The sequence below is a fragment of the Microtus pennsylvanicus genome, chromosome 6, assembly GCF_037038515.1.
Source record: "Microtus pennsylvanicus isolate mMicPen1 chromosome 6, mMicPen1.hap1, whole genome shotgun sequence".
Taxonomy (NCBI): domain Eukaryota; kingdom Metazoa; phylum Chordata; class Mammalia; order Rodentia; family Cricetidae; genus Microtus; species Microtus pennsylvanicus.
The window spans coordinates 127,881,160-127,899,353 of record NC_134584.1 but is presented as its reverse complement, the minus strand read 5'-3'; the positions used below and the strand labels follow the sequence as shown (position 1 = coordinate 127,899,353).

Sequence of the window (18,194 nt, the reverse complement as noted above, 5' to 3'; positions counted from 1 at the left end):
TTGAATTCAGGATAACTGTGTCCCTCACCTCATAGCTACATGGATTTCTGTTAGCTTTTTAGTTTGTAAAGAATTTATTCCTAGGCTGTTCTACTAGTTGCTGTTGACTACTTCCATCCTGATTTGGTCGTCAGTTCGTTCATGACATGTCATTTTTATATCCTTTCTTTTTTTCTTTTTCTTTTTTTTTTTTTTGGTTTTTCGAGACAGGGTTTCTCTGTGGTTTTGGAGCCTGTCCTGGAACTAGCTCTGTAGACCAGGCTGGTCTCGAACTAACAGATATCTGCCTGCCTCTGCCTCCCAAGTGCTGGGATTAAAGGCTTGCACCACCACCGCCCAGCATATCCTTTCTTTTGAGGCAAGCAGTTTACAGCTAGGTTGTATTTAAATATAGTATTTCCACCATGTACACACAAATACATACATGTGCATGCACACACAAATACATACACGTGCATGCACACATAGTCTTAAACTTTTCAAAGAAGGAACACCCATAGAAATAAAAAGTTTTCCATGTCTATGTGCAGTAGCAGATTGACCCTGTATTCTCTCGGTAATATCACTGTTATAATTTTAATATCTTGATTTATTTATTTTTGATTTATTCAAAAATATACACACAACACTGTAAGAACAAAATTTTAATATTATTGCTAAGGTAAAGTCAGATATTCTAATACCTTCTCTTTATTTCCTTCATATGTATTTGTGTTATATCATCATCACATAATAGTTTTTGATGTATTGATCTCTATCAAACTTTCTTCTACCCTTGTCCCCTAGCACTGACTCCTCCCCAGCCCACAGAAACCCCTCTTCTACTTTTAAGTCACTTCTTTCTTAGTTTCCACCCACGAAATAGGACGCACCATTTGTGATACTTGTCTTTCTGTGCTTAGCTTATTCCCAGCAACAGCACGCAAGGGTTCTTTTCCTTCACATCCTCAGCAATATCTGTTTCATCATAACCGTTCTGTCTTGGTCTGGATTGTCTCATCGATTTGAATTTCCCTGATAGCTAGTGTTACAGAGTGTGTTCATGTATTGACTATTTGCATTCCTTTGAAAGTATGTCTACGGTGGCCATTTTTAATTGCATTCCTTAATTTCTGTTGTTGGGGCCTTTTACATTTTGACGTATCTTCACTATTAGCTGACAGCTGGCAAGGGTTTTCTCCGTTTGTGTAGGTTGCCTTTTCACTCAGTGGTTGTTGTTTTTCCTATAAGGTTAGTGAGTTTGCTAGGACCCTCACACATCAGCTTTGCTTTCTTACTGTGATCTTGGAGTCTTAATGAGAAAAACCATTGCTTCTATTAATATCCAGAAGGTGTTGCCTGTTTTTCTCAAGCACTTTCTGTTTCAAGTCTCATGTCCAAGTTTTTGGTGCATTCTGAGTCGATTTTTTGTTTTTACATTTACAAAACTATTTTTTTGTACTTTTTTCTCTTCAGAGCCTTCCATACCTTGCGCTTCCTTTCCGCATCCCATTCCATGATTTCTGAGAGCTGAATCCTGGCCAGAAACTGATTGTCCTTTCGGATCTCCCAGAAAGCGCCTTTAAATTCCCACTTTTGTTTGCGGATTTCTTTTCCTTTCCTGCGCTTTCTTAGTACTGTCTTGTTTCTGTCCAAAGTCAAGCACTTTGACTAGACAGGGGGTGACCAGCTTTAGTGAGACTGGCTTGCTCTGCTCGCATACCAGTGGCCGACAGTGCTGCTTTTGGCTTTCCATTTCCGACAGTATGCTTTGAGACAGCTTTTCAAGGTCTTGGGGAAGGCTACAGTCCACAGGATGCTCTGTCAGGAGGGCTCAGTGGGGCCTGATGATGGCATGGAAGACCGGCGATACATTGTACATGAGCACACAGTGCTTCAGCAGAGTCAGACAGGAGGCCAGGCAGGATAGTCTTCCATGATTGGCTTCAGTTGCTGTTATAGTACTCAATCTTCTTGCCCAGTGCAAGGAAAGGCTTCCCCTCTGCCACGAGACCATATCTGCTTTGTCAGAGACACGAGCAATTCCGAGTTCTTCCCAAGTGCTCTGGGTGCACCAGAGCAGAACCTTGGATCTTAATGTTTGGAGTTGCTATGTAAAGAATCCCAAGAAAAAAATTCAAAAGCTTAGAGACAACCCTCAGAGACAGGAACACATACTCTAGTATCGCAGCATACAAACAGGCCTTTAATCACATCTTGTAGAGAGAGGACCGGACACTTAATAAGCATCTGGCTCATGCATATCAGAGCAGGGGTCACATCTGGATGCCAGAAATCAGAGGTTGGAAATAAAAGCTCAGTGATTTTCAAATAAACGAGCACAACCCACCCTGGAAACAATGTCCAGCCTTTGGTCTCAGTCATTTCTTCCATCTCATGCATGGTATCTCGGAGAAAAAAAATTTGATGGAGTCACTTGCAGATTCGGGAAACATCTGGCAAAGATTATATAGCTGCACAACCAACCTATTGATGGTCTTGAGGTCTGGTGCACTCTCTGTAGCCAAATCTCCTACGTATTGTCAAAGGAAGCAATAGTTTTCTTTGTTCATCATTTTCTGAGAATTGATGTTGCTTATTTGAATCCAGAGAGATTTTTGATTTGCTTGTGGTCTGTCCCTCTCTTTTCCCCAATATATTGGCTGGCTATTTTGGGCCATTTCCCACCCTCCCTCTCAGGAGACCCACTTTCTCCTGTGTTCCATTTCATCTTTTCTTTTTATGTTATACTTGATGGTTTTATTCAATTTCTGGAACATGTGGGAAATCGACCTGTTTGTAAAAGAAACTGTAGAAAGTCTTATTTACCTAAAAGAACATCCGGACTTTTGTCTCCTCCACCACCTCTTAAGCTGCATTGATTTTGATACCTTTACTGTATTTTCTTTTATAAAGATGAGTCTCTTTGCTTCTTCTTCCCTATGCCCTATCCTTCTTTCTTATTATGGAGGTAGCACATAAGCGATGCTTTTCCTTCTTTTTCCCCACTTAACATTACCTTCAAGGAATTCCTATACATTGTTTTACAGAGATGTTTAGTTTACAATATTGTATGTGCCCTAGTTTTTTTTAACCTATTCCCCATCATTGAGCTTCTACTATATTGTAATTGCTATAAGAATTGTGTGCATTGTGTACAGATACATTGTCGCTGCCCTATTATTTATGTGCATTAGCATAAAAACAAGAGAAGAGCATGACTAGAAACTAAGATAGAAGCTTAATACATGTTTATAAATTAAGGGCACAAATTTGATACTACCCATTAGATCTCTTTAATTTTTTCCTCACATTATAGTAATCTGGTTAATTGGGAAAATGCTGTTGCACTCATTTTATGAATTTGAAATGTAGATATCTGTCTTCTTATTTACTATACTAAATGTATTTTTATGTAGCTGAATATGAAGAACAAGATAAAAAGTTTGGCAGAGAAGACTCAATAACAGACATAAAGCCAAAGGAACAGAAAGGTTCTAAGACTGGGAGATTATATTTATATAGTAAGTGTGAGAATTATCTGTGATATTATGTTAACTTGAATGAAACTCATCATCCTATTTTCTATTCGTGAAAATTTGAGATCTACTTTATGGAATCTTTATTTGGTCCTAAAATACCTTAAGATAACTGGAGAAAAACGACAAAGAGTTTGTACCCTGTAGTAATAAGAGCGGCGGGGCTGCGTCCCCAACACCCCAGCCACCTGGCTAGCTTATGCCCGAAATAACAACACACAAACTGTATTTATTTAAACACTGCTTGGCCCTTTAGCTCTAGCCCTTACAGGCTAATTCTCACATCCCGATCAACCCATCTCTAATAATCTGTGAGCACCGGTCTTACCGGGAAAGATTCAGCATGTCTAACCTGGCGGCTTGCTTCATCACGTGTGTCTGCCCGGGAGTGAGGCATGGTGTCTCTCTCTGAGGCGTCTGCTCCCAAGAGGAGAGCTGTCGAGTCTGAGCTCACTTCCTCTTCCTCCCAGCGTTCTGTTCTGTTTACTCCTCCCACCTATCTTCTAACCAATGAGGACCAAGCAGTTTCTTTTTATTTAACCAATGACCTTCCTCCATCAGTACCCTTTGTCTGTAATTTCTGATTCTGTATTTATTTCATGGATAAAGCTCCTATGGACTAAGGCCCGGGAAACAGGCCAGTAATTGACTTTTTAAGTGTGTGTTCTACCTTTCAACTCCATCCTACAGATTATATATTTTACAAAAATCTACGGAAAGTGTCTCTTCCTTGTACTAATAACCCTTGCCACAACCTCAAATAAGCAGGCAGAGATGTGCCTTAACTCAAACAGTAGTTGTCAGCGTTCCCTATTAGGACAGCATGTGAGCTATTGGAAAGCCCCCAGCTCTTTCTTGACTGTAGCCCTGGGCAAAGGGAACGTCACGGTGATGCAGAGATGGGTGGTTCTTAAGGATTTCACCTGGGGAAATGAGAGGGCAGGGTGCTCAGGTACCTCATGGTAGCAAGGTCCTTTTTTAATTGTTGGAGCAAAGAAGGCCAATTGTTGGCCATGTCCAGGTTGAGACATCACACCCCTTCCAAAACATGTCCAGACTCTCACCAGGCTTCATGGTAGTGGCACCTTGTGGGCAATAATTGTCCACCTGGTTGCCATATGTGGATCCTTAGGGCAGAATTTGCCGTTCAGATAATGAAATGCTGGTCCAGCGCTTCCTCTGAGGGTGGGACTTTCCCTTTGATGGCAGTTATCCTTGGAATTTTCTATGGCCCCGTGGAATATTGGGTAGCGTATAACAAGCTATTTCATGAACAGGTCACACTGACAATCTTCAGCCTGACCACAGGGTTCTGTGATGTCAATCTCCGCGTATCTATCCAGCCTCTTAGTTTAAGCCATCTCAAGAACTGAGTAATGAAGCTTCCATTTGGCGTAGTCCCTCACTGTGTCACCGTTGGGGCATCATTTGACTTCTGGGCCTTGAGATCCCTGGTAGAGAGTCCATCAGTGTGCTGCCTTAAGACTTCATTGTACCCCCAAACATTATGTCCAGAAGGACTTTGCATGTATTGTCCAAGTATAGGCACCAATTATCATTTATTACATTGTATTCATTACTAACCAATCACTGCCTATTGGCTTTAGTTTGGGTCATGTGCAATGACCTGACTTTACAAAGTGTTTTGTGACTTTCCTGGGGGTGACATTTAAAAAAAAAGTGTCTCTTTATGTTTGTGATTTTATTTTAGTTTTGAAATGTGGGAAACATACACATCATTCCTAAGCTAAGACATGAAAGAAAAGTTTAGTTAGGGAAATACAGTTTCTTCCTAAGGCCTTCCTGTTCCATTTTGTAGTTAACTGTGTATACTGCTTTCTGACACTTTTTATATTTCATTTGTTAAAGATAACTATGTGTGATTTTTCTCTTATCTTCATTGCTTACCTTTCTTCCTGTTTAAAAGACAGTGTTCAAGCCCATTCCTCTAGGCATATTCTCCCAATATTGAGACCCTTTTCAATCCGTTTTCAGCTCTAAGTGCTGTTTTTTTTATTATAATGTACATTGACCATAGCACATAACATGTACTAGCCTTACAATGGAATATAATATGCTTGTTCAAACTCATTTTTCATGATTGAACATTTATATTTTTATGTTCAATTACAGACAATGAAATAATGAATAAACCCACACATTCATTTTTGTTGTTTTGCCTTTGAAACCTATGTGATCTGTAAAATACAAGCAACTTAAGAAAGTAGAGGAGCTGGAGAGATGATTCTGCAGTTAAGAGTGCTTCTAGCTCTTCTGCAGGACCTGAAACCATTTCCCAGCTCCCCTGTCTAGTGGATCTTGAGATCCAGAGTATACAATGCTTCTGGCAATGGAGGCACCAACACACACCGATATGCATAAAAAATATATCTAAAAGTAAGAAGAGTAAATATTAACTATATTATCCCCATAAAATATAAAATGACAAAGTTTAGGAGACAGTCCCTGGAACTCTCCACCAGTGTCTTGTCAGATATACCGCTGTGCTCATTTATTTATGACCCTGTGAAAACAGCACAAAATAACACTGGGAATTTGTTTGATATATGAACTAGAGGTTTTAAAATAGTTCTATTTTTCTGGTGGGTGCACTAACTATATCTCTCTGTATATAGCTCATGAGGAGGAATCAGAAAGGATGGTCTCTGAAGAATCAGCAAAAGCCAAAGTTCCAGCAAAGAAACTAGATGTTTCTAAAGGAAAAGGACTTGCTCGTGAGTATCAAAACTACAGATTACTTTACTCTTTTTTTTTTTTTTTTAGAATGGGACCAGCTGAGACTGGTTCTCCTGCCTCAGCTTCCAGGACGCTGGAATTACATATGTACATCATTGTGCCACTGTATACTAAAATTATCTTAATCAGATCCAAAAATCTTGTCTTTGGTTCAAGAATCTGCATTTTAAGCTGGGCGGTGGTGGCGCACGCCTTTAATCCCAGCACTCGGGAGGCAGAGGCAGGCGGATCTCTGTGAGTTCGAGGCCAGCCTGGTCTACAAGAGCTAGTTCCAGGACAGGAACCAAAAGCTACGGAGAAACTCTGTCTCGAAAAATCCAAAAAAAAAAACCAATAAAAAATAAAAATAAAATAAGAATCTGCATTTTACTGTGTGTGTTATGGGAATGTTGCTTTTACCCATGCAATAACTGCCAAACAAAAGCCAAGGTACGCATTGTTTTTCTTCAGTCGTTGTGGATGTAGTCATTTCAAAGGCATGATTACAGGCTGCCTAGCAATGTGTGTTCCCGTTCTCCAACTCCAGGAAGCTGGTAAAAGCCAGTTCACTCCACTAACCTGTGCAGTGAGCTCATTCCCTACGCTTACACTGTGGAGCAGAACTGTTGCTGGAATTGTAAGTTAGATGTAGCTTAGAGGGGCAGGTGAGGATAGAGGCCAGCGGCCATGGGGCCTCTCAGATGGCTCCCACGGTTATATGTAGGTCAGACTCACTCAGAAGATGAGGTCTGCTCGGGAGACTCATTGATTGCTTCTGGTGGCATTTCACTGATGGGAATGAGAGGCTCACCTGCAGAAGAGACCCACAAATAACACTACTTATTTAGTTCCTACTGGGACCAAGACAGACCAAAGTTTAGCAGTTAGCTAAGCAAGAATGAGACTCTATTTTCCTCCCAACTTTTTCAAAGAATTTTATTTAAATATATGGTCATACACACCTTATCTGTATTAATGGACCAGTAATGGTGTATAAGAATCAGCAGAGCATGAATTCCTTGTTAGGTAGTACCCTTCCCTAGGCCTGCCATGGGCTATCACAGTCCTCTAGCAGAGCAGCCACTTTCATACACTTAGTTAACAAGACTCCTTCCTCTATGACAGAAGAAACTATTCAGGTCTCTGTATCTCTGCAGATCAATGGTGACTGAACTGCAGAGACTTGCATTCTTTCTTTCTTTCTTTATTTTAAAAAAGAAGCAATGAATACAAGAGACAGTGTTGCAGCAAACTTGTCAGAAATTTGAACTTAGGAATTTCAAACTTAAGTATTTTTGGAGACAAAGTCTCATCTATCCCAGGCTGGTCTTCAACTGGCGATGTAGCCAAAGGTAACCTTGAATCCCCCAGTACCCACCTCCTGAGTACTAAGATCCTAAGCACATGCCATCAGACACAGTTTCAAGCATGCTTGTCTTCACGCAGTGAACTAAATGTACCTGTTTTATGCACCTCCTAAAGGAGATGAAGGAGCACTCAGCCCTGAGATTCAAGGTTCGCTATCAAAAGCAGACGTGCAAACAAAGAAACAGAAAATGCACAAAAGAGAAAATTTCCCTGGTGAGTATGCAACACACACACACATACACACACACATACACACACACACACACACACACACACACACACGGTGGTAGCTTCTTTCCATTCGTCTCTCTGGTTGGTCTTTCAGTTTCCTTCATGAATATCCATATAAGCACACATTCACTGAAACCTTTCCCCCTCACTAAAATGTTAACTTCTTAACTTAAGAAAAAATTAATAATAGAATTACATAGCTCAGGGTGGCCCCCAACTTAAGTTTCTCTCCCTCGTCCTCCCAAATAGAAGTTCTAGCTCTAATATTATTTAATGGCCACAGAATATGCTACCAATGAGCCCCAACTACTTGAGTTTCATAAGTTCCCAAAGCAGTGTCCTCTTCAGAGTTCTGGTGTGTCTTTGGAGTCTCATGTTAGCCCCAAATGGTATGCCCATAGCAGAATTTGACCAGGGTTGTTCTTTCCTGGTGGCCTCAGAAGCAGAACATGAGAACATCATCTCACCCCCTGGTTACACTGCAACACACACACACACACACACACACACACTCGCAGTTCCTAGAGGTTGTGGTGTCTCTGACCTGAAGAGTATTGGCCCCTGCCATAAACTCCAGTCACAAATACAGACACTATTGAGATGAGCAAGTGAAACACAAATGGGGAGCCAAAGAGCCTAAGGAGTCACGTAGGAGGCCTCGTTAGGACATCCAGGCATCCTCACAGGTGATCTCAAGAAACACACCCATCTGGAGGAGATGCCTGCAGACACCTGAGGAACCCCAGCCACAGATGGACCTCTTTTATGGCGGGTTCCCTGAGAACAGTGGTTCTCAACCTGTGGGACGTGTGGCAAATTGTTCTCTCTAAAGAATTTTTACACTGTAATTCATAACAGCAAAATTACAGTTATAAAGCAGCAACAAAATTGATTTCACAGTTGTGGGGACGGTGCTCCCTACAACATGAGGAGCTGTATTAAAGGGCTGCAACATTAGGAAAGTTGAGAACCACTGCTTGAGAGCCTGAGACTGAAGGCAAGTGAGAACTTGAAATAAAAGTATCTCCAGATAAGATTGTCAAGGAACTAGGGCCAGAGATTCTTGTTGCAGGAACCCTTACTTGGTCATTAAGGAATGGTGTCTACTTACCACTGTTGACTGAGTTTTCTGTCCTGCCCAGTTCCCGCAGTTGTTAAGTCCCAAAGAAATCACACAGAGGTCTACATTAGTTATAAACTGATTGGCCCATTAGCTCAGGCTTCTTATAAACCCTTATAACTTTTATTACCCTATTATTCTTGTCTATGCTAGCCATGTGGCTTGGTGCCTTATTCTGCAAGGCAGTCACATCTTGCTTCTTCTGTGGCTGGGTCAGGACTGCAGACTAGGACTTCCTTCTTCCCAGAATTACCTGTTCTCATTGATCCGCCTCTACTTTTTGTCTGATTGTCCCACCTATATTTCCTGCCTGGCTACTGGCCAATCAGCATTTATTTAAAATATAATTGGCAGAATACAGACCATTGTCCCACACCATACCACTGTTAGGCCCCTTTTCCTCCACTCAAACAATGGTAACTGCTTTCCCAGTCTGTCGTTAAAAGACTTTTATATTCTTGTCTGCCAGTTGGCTTCGTCTTGCAGAGGGATTTGTTTTAGCTACATAAACACTGGCAAGATGCTTCAGTGAACAAAGGCAGTTGCTACACAAGCCTGACGATCTAAGTGTGATCACAAATCCCATGGAAATGGAAATGCCACGAAGCTGTTGTCTGACCTCCATATGCAAATGTGCATATGCAATAAAAATAATCAAAGTTAGTTTACCTAGATAACCAGGGAAGATGGCAGGAATAAAACTAGAAATCTGATTTTGAGTATTGATCTTGATATTTTTGTCCTCTCTCTACAGCATGACCTGTAAAAAGTGTATAGTATCTCTGCAAAGGATAGACTTATATTTTTTCCCAGTACCAAATGGTACCCAACAAGGAAGTAACAAGTCTCAGATGCTCCTCCCCTCCTTGGGCAGTGTAGCTGCCAAGGCTTTGAGGAAAGGTGTGTAGTGAAAGGCCCACACTGTGCCGCTCCTCTACTAAGGCAAGCAGAATTCCTTCCCTTATTGTGGAGGCAATTATCCAGGTCCCAACGTTCTTTGAATGGCTAGGTAACATGATCCTAGGGACTTTCTCACAAAAGTGAAAGTCTTAGAAACTCTCTATATCATAGACATGCTTACAGCCAGTGACGACCACTGGTGAAGCCCTGTGTGCAATGCTCTCATCACCTTAAGATCATAAACTATAAACAAAACCTGGGCCCATGCCATCCCTTTCAGAGTCCCTGGGTTGGAGCTCTTATTTAGTACCTGGACATCTTGGTCAGCAAATCTGAAGTTAAAAACAACTATGGTTCCAGTCAAAGTTGAAAATCTTGGAAACGTGATTCATAGCCATCAAGCACGCTCTGCCAGCACATTTTGAGACCTGTGGTGTAGCCAACCGAGTGTTGAGTGGGATGGTGGGACCCTGTCTTGCAACTGCAGCACCCTACCTTCTGAGAGTACCTTGCAATGACCAGCATGCAAACGCTGTTTCTTCTGGAACGGTGTTGTACATCTACTGTAAATATCACAAACTATTTATTTCTTCTGATCTAGAGGTGTGGTTGTCATAGGTACAGCACACAGAACACTGTGGCACAAGACCCAGGAATGGAGGGGTGTAGGTAAGTCAGCCAGTGCAGACCAGACAGCAGGCAAAGGTAGAACTTCTGAACTTATGTCCAGCGAGTTCTTTCTTGGAGGAGTTCACAAGCAAGTGCTTGAGCAGCTGGCTAGGTGCTGTTTCCTCTAGGAAATCTGTACCTGTTTGGGTCAATGATGAGTGAAAGTCACAAGGTAGCAAGCACGGAGAAGCATCAGGTGACTTGCCTGGGTTCCTGTTTATGCCAGGTGACCTCAGAAGGGTTAGAGCCTGATTCATGGGGCTTTCTTAGTGTTCCCAGGAGACAGAGCAAGAGGGCATCCATGGTAGGAGCTTGGGAATCACACACTATGACTCAGAATGGCTACTCTGTGTTCAGTATTTCAGCTGGGCTTTTAAAACAACAAACCTAGCTCAAGGTAACAGTTCACCATGACTTACTGCATCATTACAAAAACCGCTTAGATTTCCTTTACCCCACCACTTCCCTAAATAGCTCTGGACAAGGGACAGACACATTGGCACAGAAAGCAGATGGGTGTGCGCGCATGGTGGGTGTCTCGGCCCCAGCAGACTAAACCCAAGGCCCTTTTGGTTTTGTAGTTTCTGAGGCCAAGACAGGTAGAACCCCAAGAAGCCCCACCCCCATAACCAGACAGTTTGGAATTGCTGAGCACATGCCTCTGGAACAATAATACAGCCTAGCCAGGAGGTGGTGGTGCACGCCTTTAATTCCAGCACTCAGGAGGCAGAGGCAGGAGGATCTCTGTGAGTTCGAAGACAGCCTGGAATACAAGAGCTAGTTCCAGGACAGGCTCCAAAGCTACAGAGAAACCCTGTCTCAAAAAACTAATATGTTTATATATCCTAAAGTCCTTCAGGTTTATTTCATAACTGCCAACCCCACTCCACAGTGCAGGTTTGTGTCCAATATTATATCACTGAGTCATTGTTTTTGTTTTTCTTTAATACCTTAATTTCATTTTCTGTTTTCATTCTGCCTTATGTACTTATTAATAAAATTTTCTCCCCCAAATATATAGAACCTGAAATTTTCCCCCAAAGTAAAGATCCATAGAAAAATACACTTAAAGGGGTTTCCTTTCTTCCCTAGTCCTGACCTCTCTCTTTGTAGGTAACCACCACCATCGCTTCTCCTCTCTGTCCTGGGCTGGTTTTTTAAAAAGACAGCCATCTCAGCCAGGCAGGCAAGCAGCAAGAGGAAGACTTCAAGGCTACCCTAGGCAACCCAGACCCTGTCTCAAAGTAAAAAGCAAAAAGAAGGCTAGGAGTTGTAGCTTCATTGTCCAGTGCTTGCCTCACAGACAATAAGGCTCCAGGTTTAACCCCAATACCACAAGTGTAAACAAATAACAATTGCTCTTTCTCCATTTTCTAGTTACTCCTCTTCCTAAACACATAGAGAGTATGCAAGTTTTCTCCTTGGCAGGGTTTTTTTTTTCTTTCTGGATATTGAACATGTGCATCTTCCTGTTTCTACAAATATACTTTTGCCTAAAGGACACATCGCCCGAGGCAGTTGGAGACAAACAGAGTAGACACCTAGACCTGTAGAGTGGCACGTCAACACACAACCACTAAGAGTAGCTTCACAATTTTCTTGTTGCATTGGATCCTGTGGTAACGAGAGAAAATCACGCTGCACTGTTATCACAGCCTTGAAGTAGAGCCCTGAAAGTGGATCTGTGTTCTAACGAGAGGTAAAATGTGTTTCTTCATGCAGCCTCTCACGAAGTGCCAGACAGAAGTTTTGAACATCAAGACTCCAACTTGACATTTGAGATCCAGGCAAAGAAGCTAAGAATTTTCAAACCAGAAAGTGGTAAGTGTAAAATTATAGTTAACTTCAAATTTAAAGCATTAATCTCATCATATCCTTCTCTCTGTTCATCAATATGCACACGAACATAGAATTTATAGAAATTTTGTATCTTGACCTAAAATACGAGTCATTAAAAAATTATTAGACCAAAGTGTTGTGGATTTGTTGAACATTTCTGGTCTTAAGGCTCGCCCTGCTCCAGCAGACGTATGGGTTCAGTGTTCACCAAGCCCCAGTGATTTCTCAGCAGTTGCTCCTAGGTGTTCCTTTTCTGCAATTATAGGAGATTGTGGATCCAAAACCCAGTGGGTGCTGTTCCATGATCCTTTTCACAGATTTCATCTGTCAACCAAAGAGTCTGCTGAGACAGAAAAGTCCATCAGAGGCTCAGGAGAAGGGCTGCCTGAGTTGCCTACTGGAGGATGTGATGGCTGATTTTATGTCAACATTAGCTAGAGTTGTCTGAAATGGGGGAAACTCAACTGAGAAAATGTGTCTATAAGTTCAGGCTGTAAGGCATTGTCTTAACTAATGATTAATGGGGAGGGCCATGTCTATTGTGGGTGGTACCGTCCCTGGGCACCCTGTGATCCTGGGTTTTATAAGAAAGCATGCAAAGCAAGCCAGTGAACAGCATCCTTCCAGGGCCTCTGTTTCGGTTCCTGCCTCCTGATCATACTCTGTTTGAGTTCCTGTCCTGACTTCATTCAGTAATGGACTAAAATGTGAAAATGTAAGCCACATAAACCCTTTCCTCCCCAACTTGCTTTTGGTCATGCTGTTTTGTCATAGTAATAGTAACCGCAGCTAAGTCAAAAGGCCTCCATGGCTTCCTGTCTGTCAGCCAGATGGGTGAACCCTCAAGTAGCTAATGGAGGCCATGCAAGGGCTCCAGAAACCATAACCCTGGTGGCTGTCATTTGCTAAGATGGCAAGGTCATAACACTTGGCAGCTGTCTTCCTTGCTGTGGAATTACCTATTTATTCCTAGGTTTCCCACAGAATTTCACATGAGTGTTAGGTCTCTATCTCTGGCCTGCATTAATGGTCCAGCTGGGTTATAACAAGGTTCTAGTCCTCCCTAGCATTGCCTTTGTCTAGTCCCAGGGAAGGATGTGGTCAGGACCATGGGAGTTTGCTGTTTCTCAAGAGTGCTACTTTTCCTGGGCCATCCCCTTTGGAAAGATGTAATTCTTTCCACATCAGACAAACTGACCCTGGTTGTCTGTATGGACAGGAATGCTGACGAGGGTGCTTACAAGGTCATTCACTTCATATCCACTGCCCTCAGCTTGAGTGGCAGCCACTGTTGGCAGCACAGTGGCAGGCAATGCCAGGGCCAGCAACCACACTGCAAGGTCAAGTTTCCAATGAGCAATTAATTGTTACCAAACTCCCAAGACCAGCCGGTAAACACATCTTCCTTAAGCAGGCGATGAGAGCAGCCATGTCTTATCCTGGAGACAGCCGATACTATTTCTGAGCTGCAAAAGTACCCAGAGGCTCATGACATAATCCTAATGGCAACAGTTCTTGGGGGCCAGGATGAGGGCAGTCAGGGCATTTCAGCCACGTTGTGTCTGACAAGGACTCATTCAAAACTGGCTGCTATGGCAGTGGAGAGTGTAGGGCTTGCAGAGACCCTCTCAGCAGAACCCAGATGCTGTCATGCTTCTCCAGCATTTACATGTAGCGGCTCAGCATGTCAGTGGTTCAGCATGCCAGGGTCTCAGCATGCCAGGGTCTCGGCATGTCAGTGACTCAGCATGCCAGTGGCTCAGCATGCCAGTGGCTCAGCATGCCAGGGGCTCAGCATGTCAGTGGTTCAGCATACCAGGGTCTCAGCATGTCAGGGGCTCAGCATGCTAGTGGCTCAGCATGCCAGGGGCTCAGCATGCCAGGGGCTCAGGGACTGGGCATCACCTGTATATCACCACCCAACAAACACGAGCGAAAGGCGTCCCTTTGCCCTCCTCCCCCAAACTTTAGCTCTGAGCCAGGTTCACCGTTTCCCCAAGCAGGCCAGAAGAACACTCGCCATCTTATAGTCTTATTTTTATTTGTTGTTTATTAGGCTGGAGTCAAGAGTGTGGGTAAAATTTGTCAGGGTTGATGGATTTGTTTCAGAATTCACCAGGAGGGGAAGAAACTGCACTTGTATTAGTCAGGACCGTATCCACTAGGAAGACTCTAGGGGACTTCTTTGACCACAGAGGGGGAATGGCTCAGAAGCAAGCAGTCATCCACACCATGTTTGTCTCATGCGTATTTACAGGCACACATCCTTTTCATTCAGTGCCTACTGAGCATTTGAGTCCTTCAACCAGCATCCTGTGCTGGAAAACACTGATGTCCTTAAATACTTATCAGTGGTAAATAATGCCTGGGAAATGTGTGTTTTCATCAGTAGGTCTACGACTAGATCTTAGTATAAAGTACAAAGAACCCGAGGGAGTCAGAGGCTAATATAAGGCATTAAATACCCAGATATACAGAGCAATGGAACCTTAATGTGCATTACAGGGACTTAGCAGTCTTCAGCATGTCTTAGCATCCTGGTCATTCTATGTTTACAAGATGACAAAATATGACTATGCCTGTATCAATTTGAAATCTGGATGCTTTGCAAATCTGTTTTTTTCTAGTAAGTGGTGAAATTTCTCTCTTAATATAGTTCACAGTGAAGTATCAGATAAGAACATCAGACTGGAAGATCAAAAAACACAGTCAAGCTCCCAAGTCCAGTTAAAGAAGCAAAAATCACTGGGAGGGGAAATATTTACTAGTAAGTACAATGACTGCAACTATCTTAGATTATTTTAAATTTAACGCATTAGAACTTCTGTTTGATTCAAAAATGTATATGTGATTGCATATCTTATAGAAAAGTCTACACTCTAAACACGAAATTTGAGCACTGCCAGCCTCACTCAAAATCAAAAGCATCATCAGTGTTTTGACCATTATTTCTCATAACAAGACTATGGTTCGTGAGTTCCAAGAATAGTGATGGGCAAATCACTCTTTAGTGAACACTTAGTGTTTTCAGCCGACCCCAGCACCTCCGGCTTGCCTAGGCTCTAGGAGGTTCATCCGTGTATGACCCTGAAAGGGCAAATGCAAGTCCCAGGGGTCCAGGAAGGGGCCCACCGGGATGGTCAGATATTGTTTGTGGCCTCCTCAGAGTTGTGGGGTCTTCATGGGAAGCAGGGAGATGAGTACCATGTGAGCTCTCTGGCTAGACCGTGGATGCAGAAATAGCTGTGCAGACCCATTAGTTTTTCCTGTTATTTTGGCTTGAGAGGTGGGAGGACCAATTACACGCAGTCATCTTTTCTAAAGTGAGAGGCCAGGATGCTTTCAGGTCCTGCTCAGGAGTTTCACACACCAGGAATTTTTTTGTGCCTTGCAGAAAACAATGGCCCCAGTCACGTGCCACGTGTGGAAGACAACATGTGGCTCTTTTGGGTCTGTGCCCTTATCTAAGCCTATTTAGATGATTCTGTCAATACAGTAGTAGGAAGTCAGTGCCTCCCCAGACATGGATTTTTCCAGATTTTGATCTGTGCAGTAGTTAGAACATCAGGGTTCGCCATGGAAAGATTCAAGCAATGTGTTGGGTGCCCCCTTTACAAAGCTAACCAACCCTGACCATCAGTATCTGAAAATCCACAGAGGAGATTGGGTTGCCAATTGATGAATGCTAAGCTTCATCCTATGCTTATTGCTGTCACCATTGCAGGTAACCTCAGTACCAATAGTGGCAGCCAGGCTTTATGGGCCCTCATCAATCTGTCTGGGTACCCAACATCTTGCACTTGTGCTGAACATAGCTGCTCAGTTGACAAACAGCTTGTGGCTTTAATTTTATTCGGCAATGATGGATAATCATGCCCGCCTTCTTCCTTGAATAGTGAAGATGTTTTTAATGTGTCAGTAGCCTGGGTACAGGATGTGGGAGACCCATTCCTGTGGGTAGTTCTTCCACTTGTAAAGGTTGCGACAATGGGGGTTTCTAGTGGCCTGAAGGAGATTTACCAGTAGCAGAGAATATAAAGGCTCACTTTTGATTGCCTCAGAACAAAACTAGAAAGAATTGCCTGATTGCCTCTCATTCTCATGGTGGGAACTGTGTGGTCACAGCTCTTAGTTTATTTCTAAGGCCCCGGTCATGCTAAGTTATGGAATGTGAAAAGTCTGGATAAAAGTTGAAATCTGTACTAAGGAACCCCTTGTACTAACTCCTTTCTTCATCAAGGAGGCAAAACACACAAGTCTCTGGACCTACCGGGAAGACTGGAACAAATTACACTTCTCTGAAGCCTATCAAATATGGATATTGGTACTTTCTGGCAAACACACACACACACACACAACACACACAATACACACACACACACACACACCACGGCTCACTGGCCTTCATGTTTAATGGAGAGGCCATCCATCTAGTAGATTGACACAAGGTTGTTTAGTAGCACCAAGATCTCTTTCCTAAGGCCATTCACACATAAAACACAAAACCAATGAAACATTCAGTAGTGAAGGGCCTGCAGTGTCCAGCAGAGGATCAAGTGTATGTTTCTATCTCTCCACTGGGCCATGTTTGATGCCTGAGCAGCCACTTTTCCATGCCCCCAAAGTGATCAACTAAAGATTTGAGTAAATTTGGTTGAGTTTGATAGCCAATATAAAGCAATTAACCTCCCCTCAAAGAATTTTTGAGTCTGGTCAGCAATCTTGCATTCAGTGTTTTCTGCCCCCTCTTTGTGCAGTGAATGGATCAGCCAATCACTCTATGGTTTCTCTAAATTGTCCTAGCACAGAAGCTAAGATACTGAATGGTGAAGGGGAGGTAACTGAGAATCTCTCCATTCCACTGACACTTAGGGCACACATTGACATGGGAAAGGGGTGCCCCACTAAGCCCCTGGTGTCTTACTGTGACAGTTAGGGTGTGAGCATGCTCCCTGACATTCCAGCATCCCCTCAACATGTTCAGTGGGAACTCTGAGAGTTACATTACCCTAGAAGGGCTTCATTTGCTAACCTGCTTGTTGCCTATGTCGTTATAGAAAATTGTTAGGTTTTAAGTTGGCCAGTTAAAATAGTAAGCCTAACTAGAAGTAACCATTGAGCATTTACTCACACCCTGCTGTGGAATAAGTGAAAGTAAAAGTTTAAAAAAAAGGACCAAACTCCACCAGGGTTTCATTTTTCCTTACAGAATGACTATAGCGGATTAAGTCCCTCATAGTGGAAGATGCCCCAAATGCAGTCCCAGAGTACTGCTGGGAGGGGAGAGGGAAGGAGTCAAGGAAAGAGAAACATGAAATCAGAATAGAGAACGGGTTTTCTTTTCAGATATTTTTCCTTGACAAGTAATTGTGTGTATATTCTGTGGGGTCGTTCCCTGGCAGGAGATCCCAGATGGGATAGGATGGAGAGAGAACAAGTGGATGCTGCCAGGCATTCGTCACTCTGCTTCCCAAATGTGGGCGCAGCATGGCCCACTGTGAATGGACTGTACCCTTAAAGTGTGCGCCAGAATAAAATTTTATCCCTTAAGGAACCTTTTCCAGAGATCTCATCACACCAACAGGAGGAGGAACCAAGACCCCAGCCTGTCCCTGGGTGTCCAGGCTGCACTCACTCCCTAGTGACTCGTGGGGGTTCTGCTTTACCTCTGTAGCTTGTTTGCAGTTTGTTCCTCACTCCTTGATTTAATTTTATTTTTTGAATGAAGTGTGTACAATCACCCAGGTGCCCCAAGAGGACTGTTCTTCCTTCCACAGTCTGCACACTCCCCAACTATAGCATTCTCTGCTTGT

At 43.0% G+C, this 18,194-nt stretch overlaps 1 pseudogene; it reads right to left on the bottom strand.

Annotated features, from left to right (window-relative positions):
• Window positions 1-1,419: 1,419 nt before the first annotated feature.
• Window positions 1,420-2,555, bottom strand: LOC142853116 (nucleolar protein 14 pseudogene; annotated as a pseudogene).
• Between the last annotated feature and the right edge of the window lie 15,639 nt (window positions 2,556-18,194).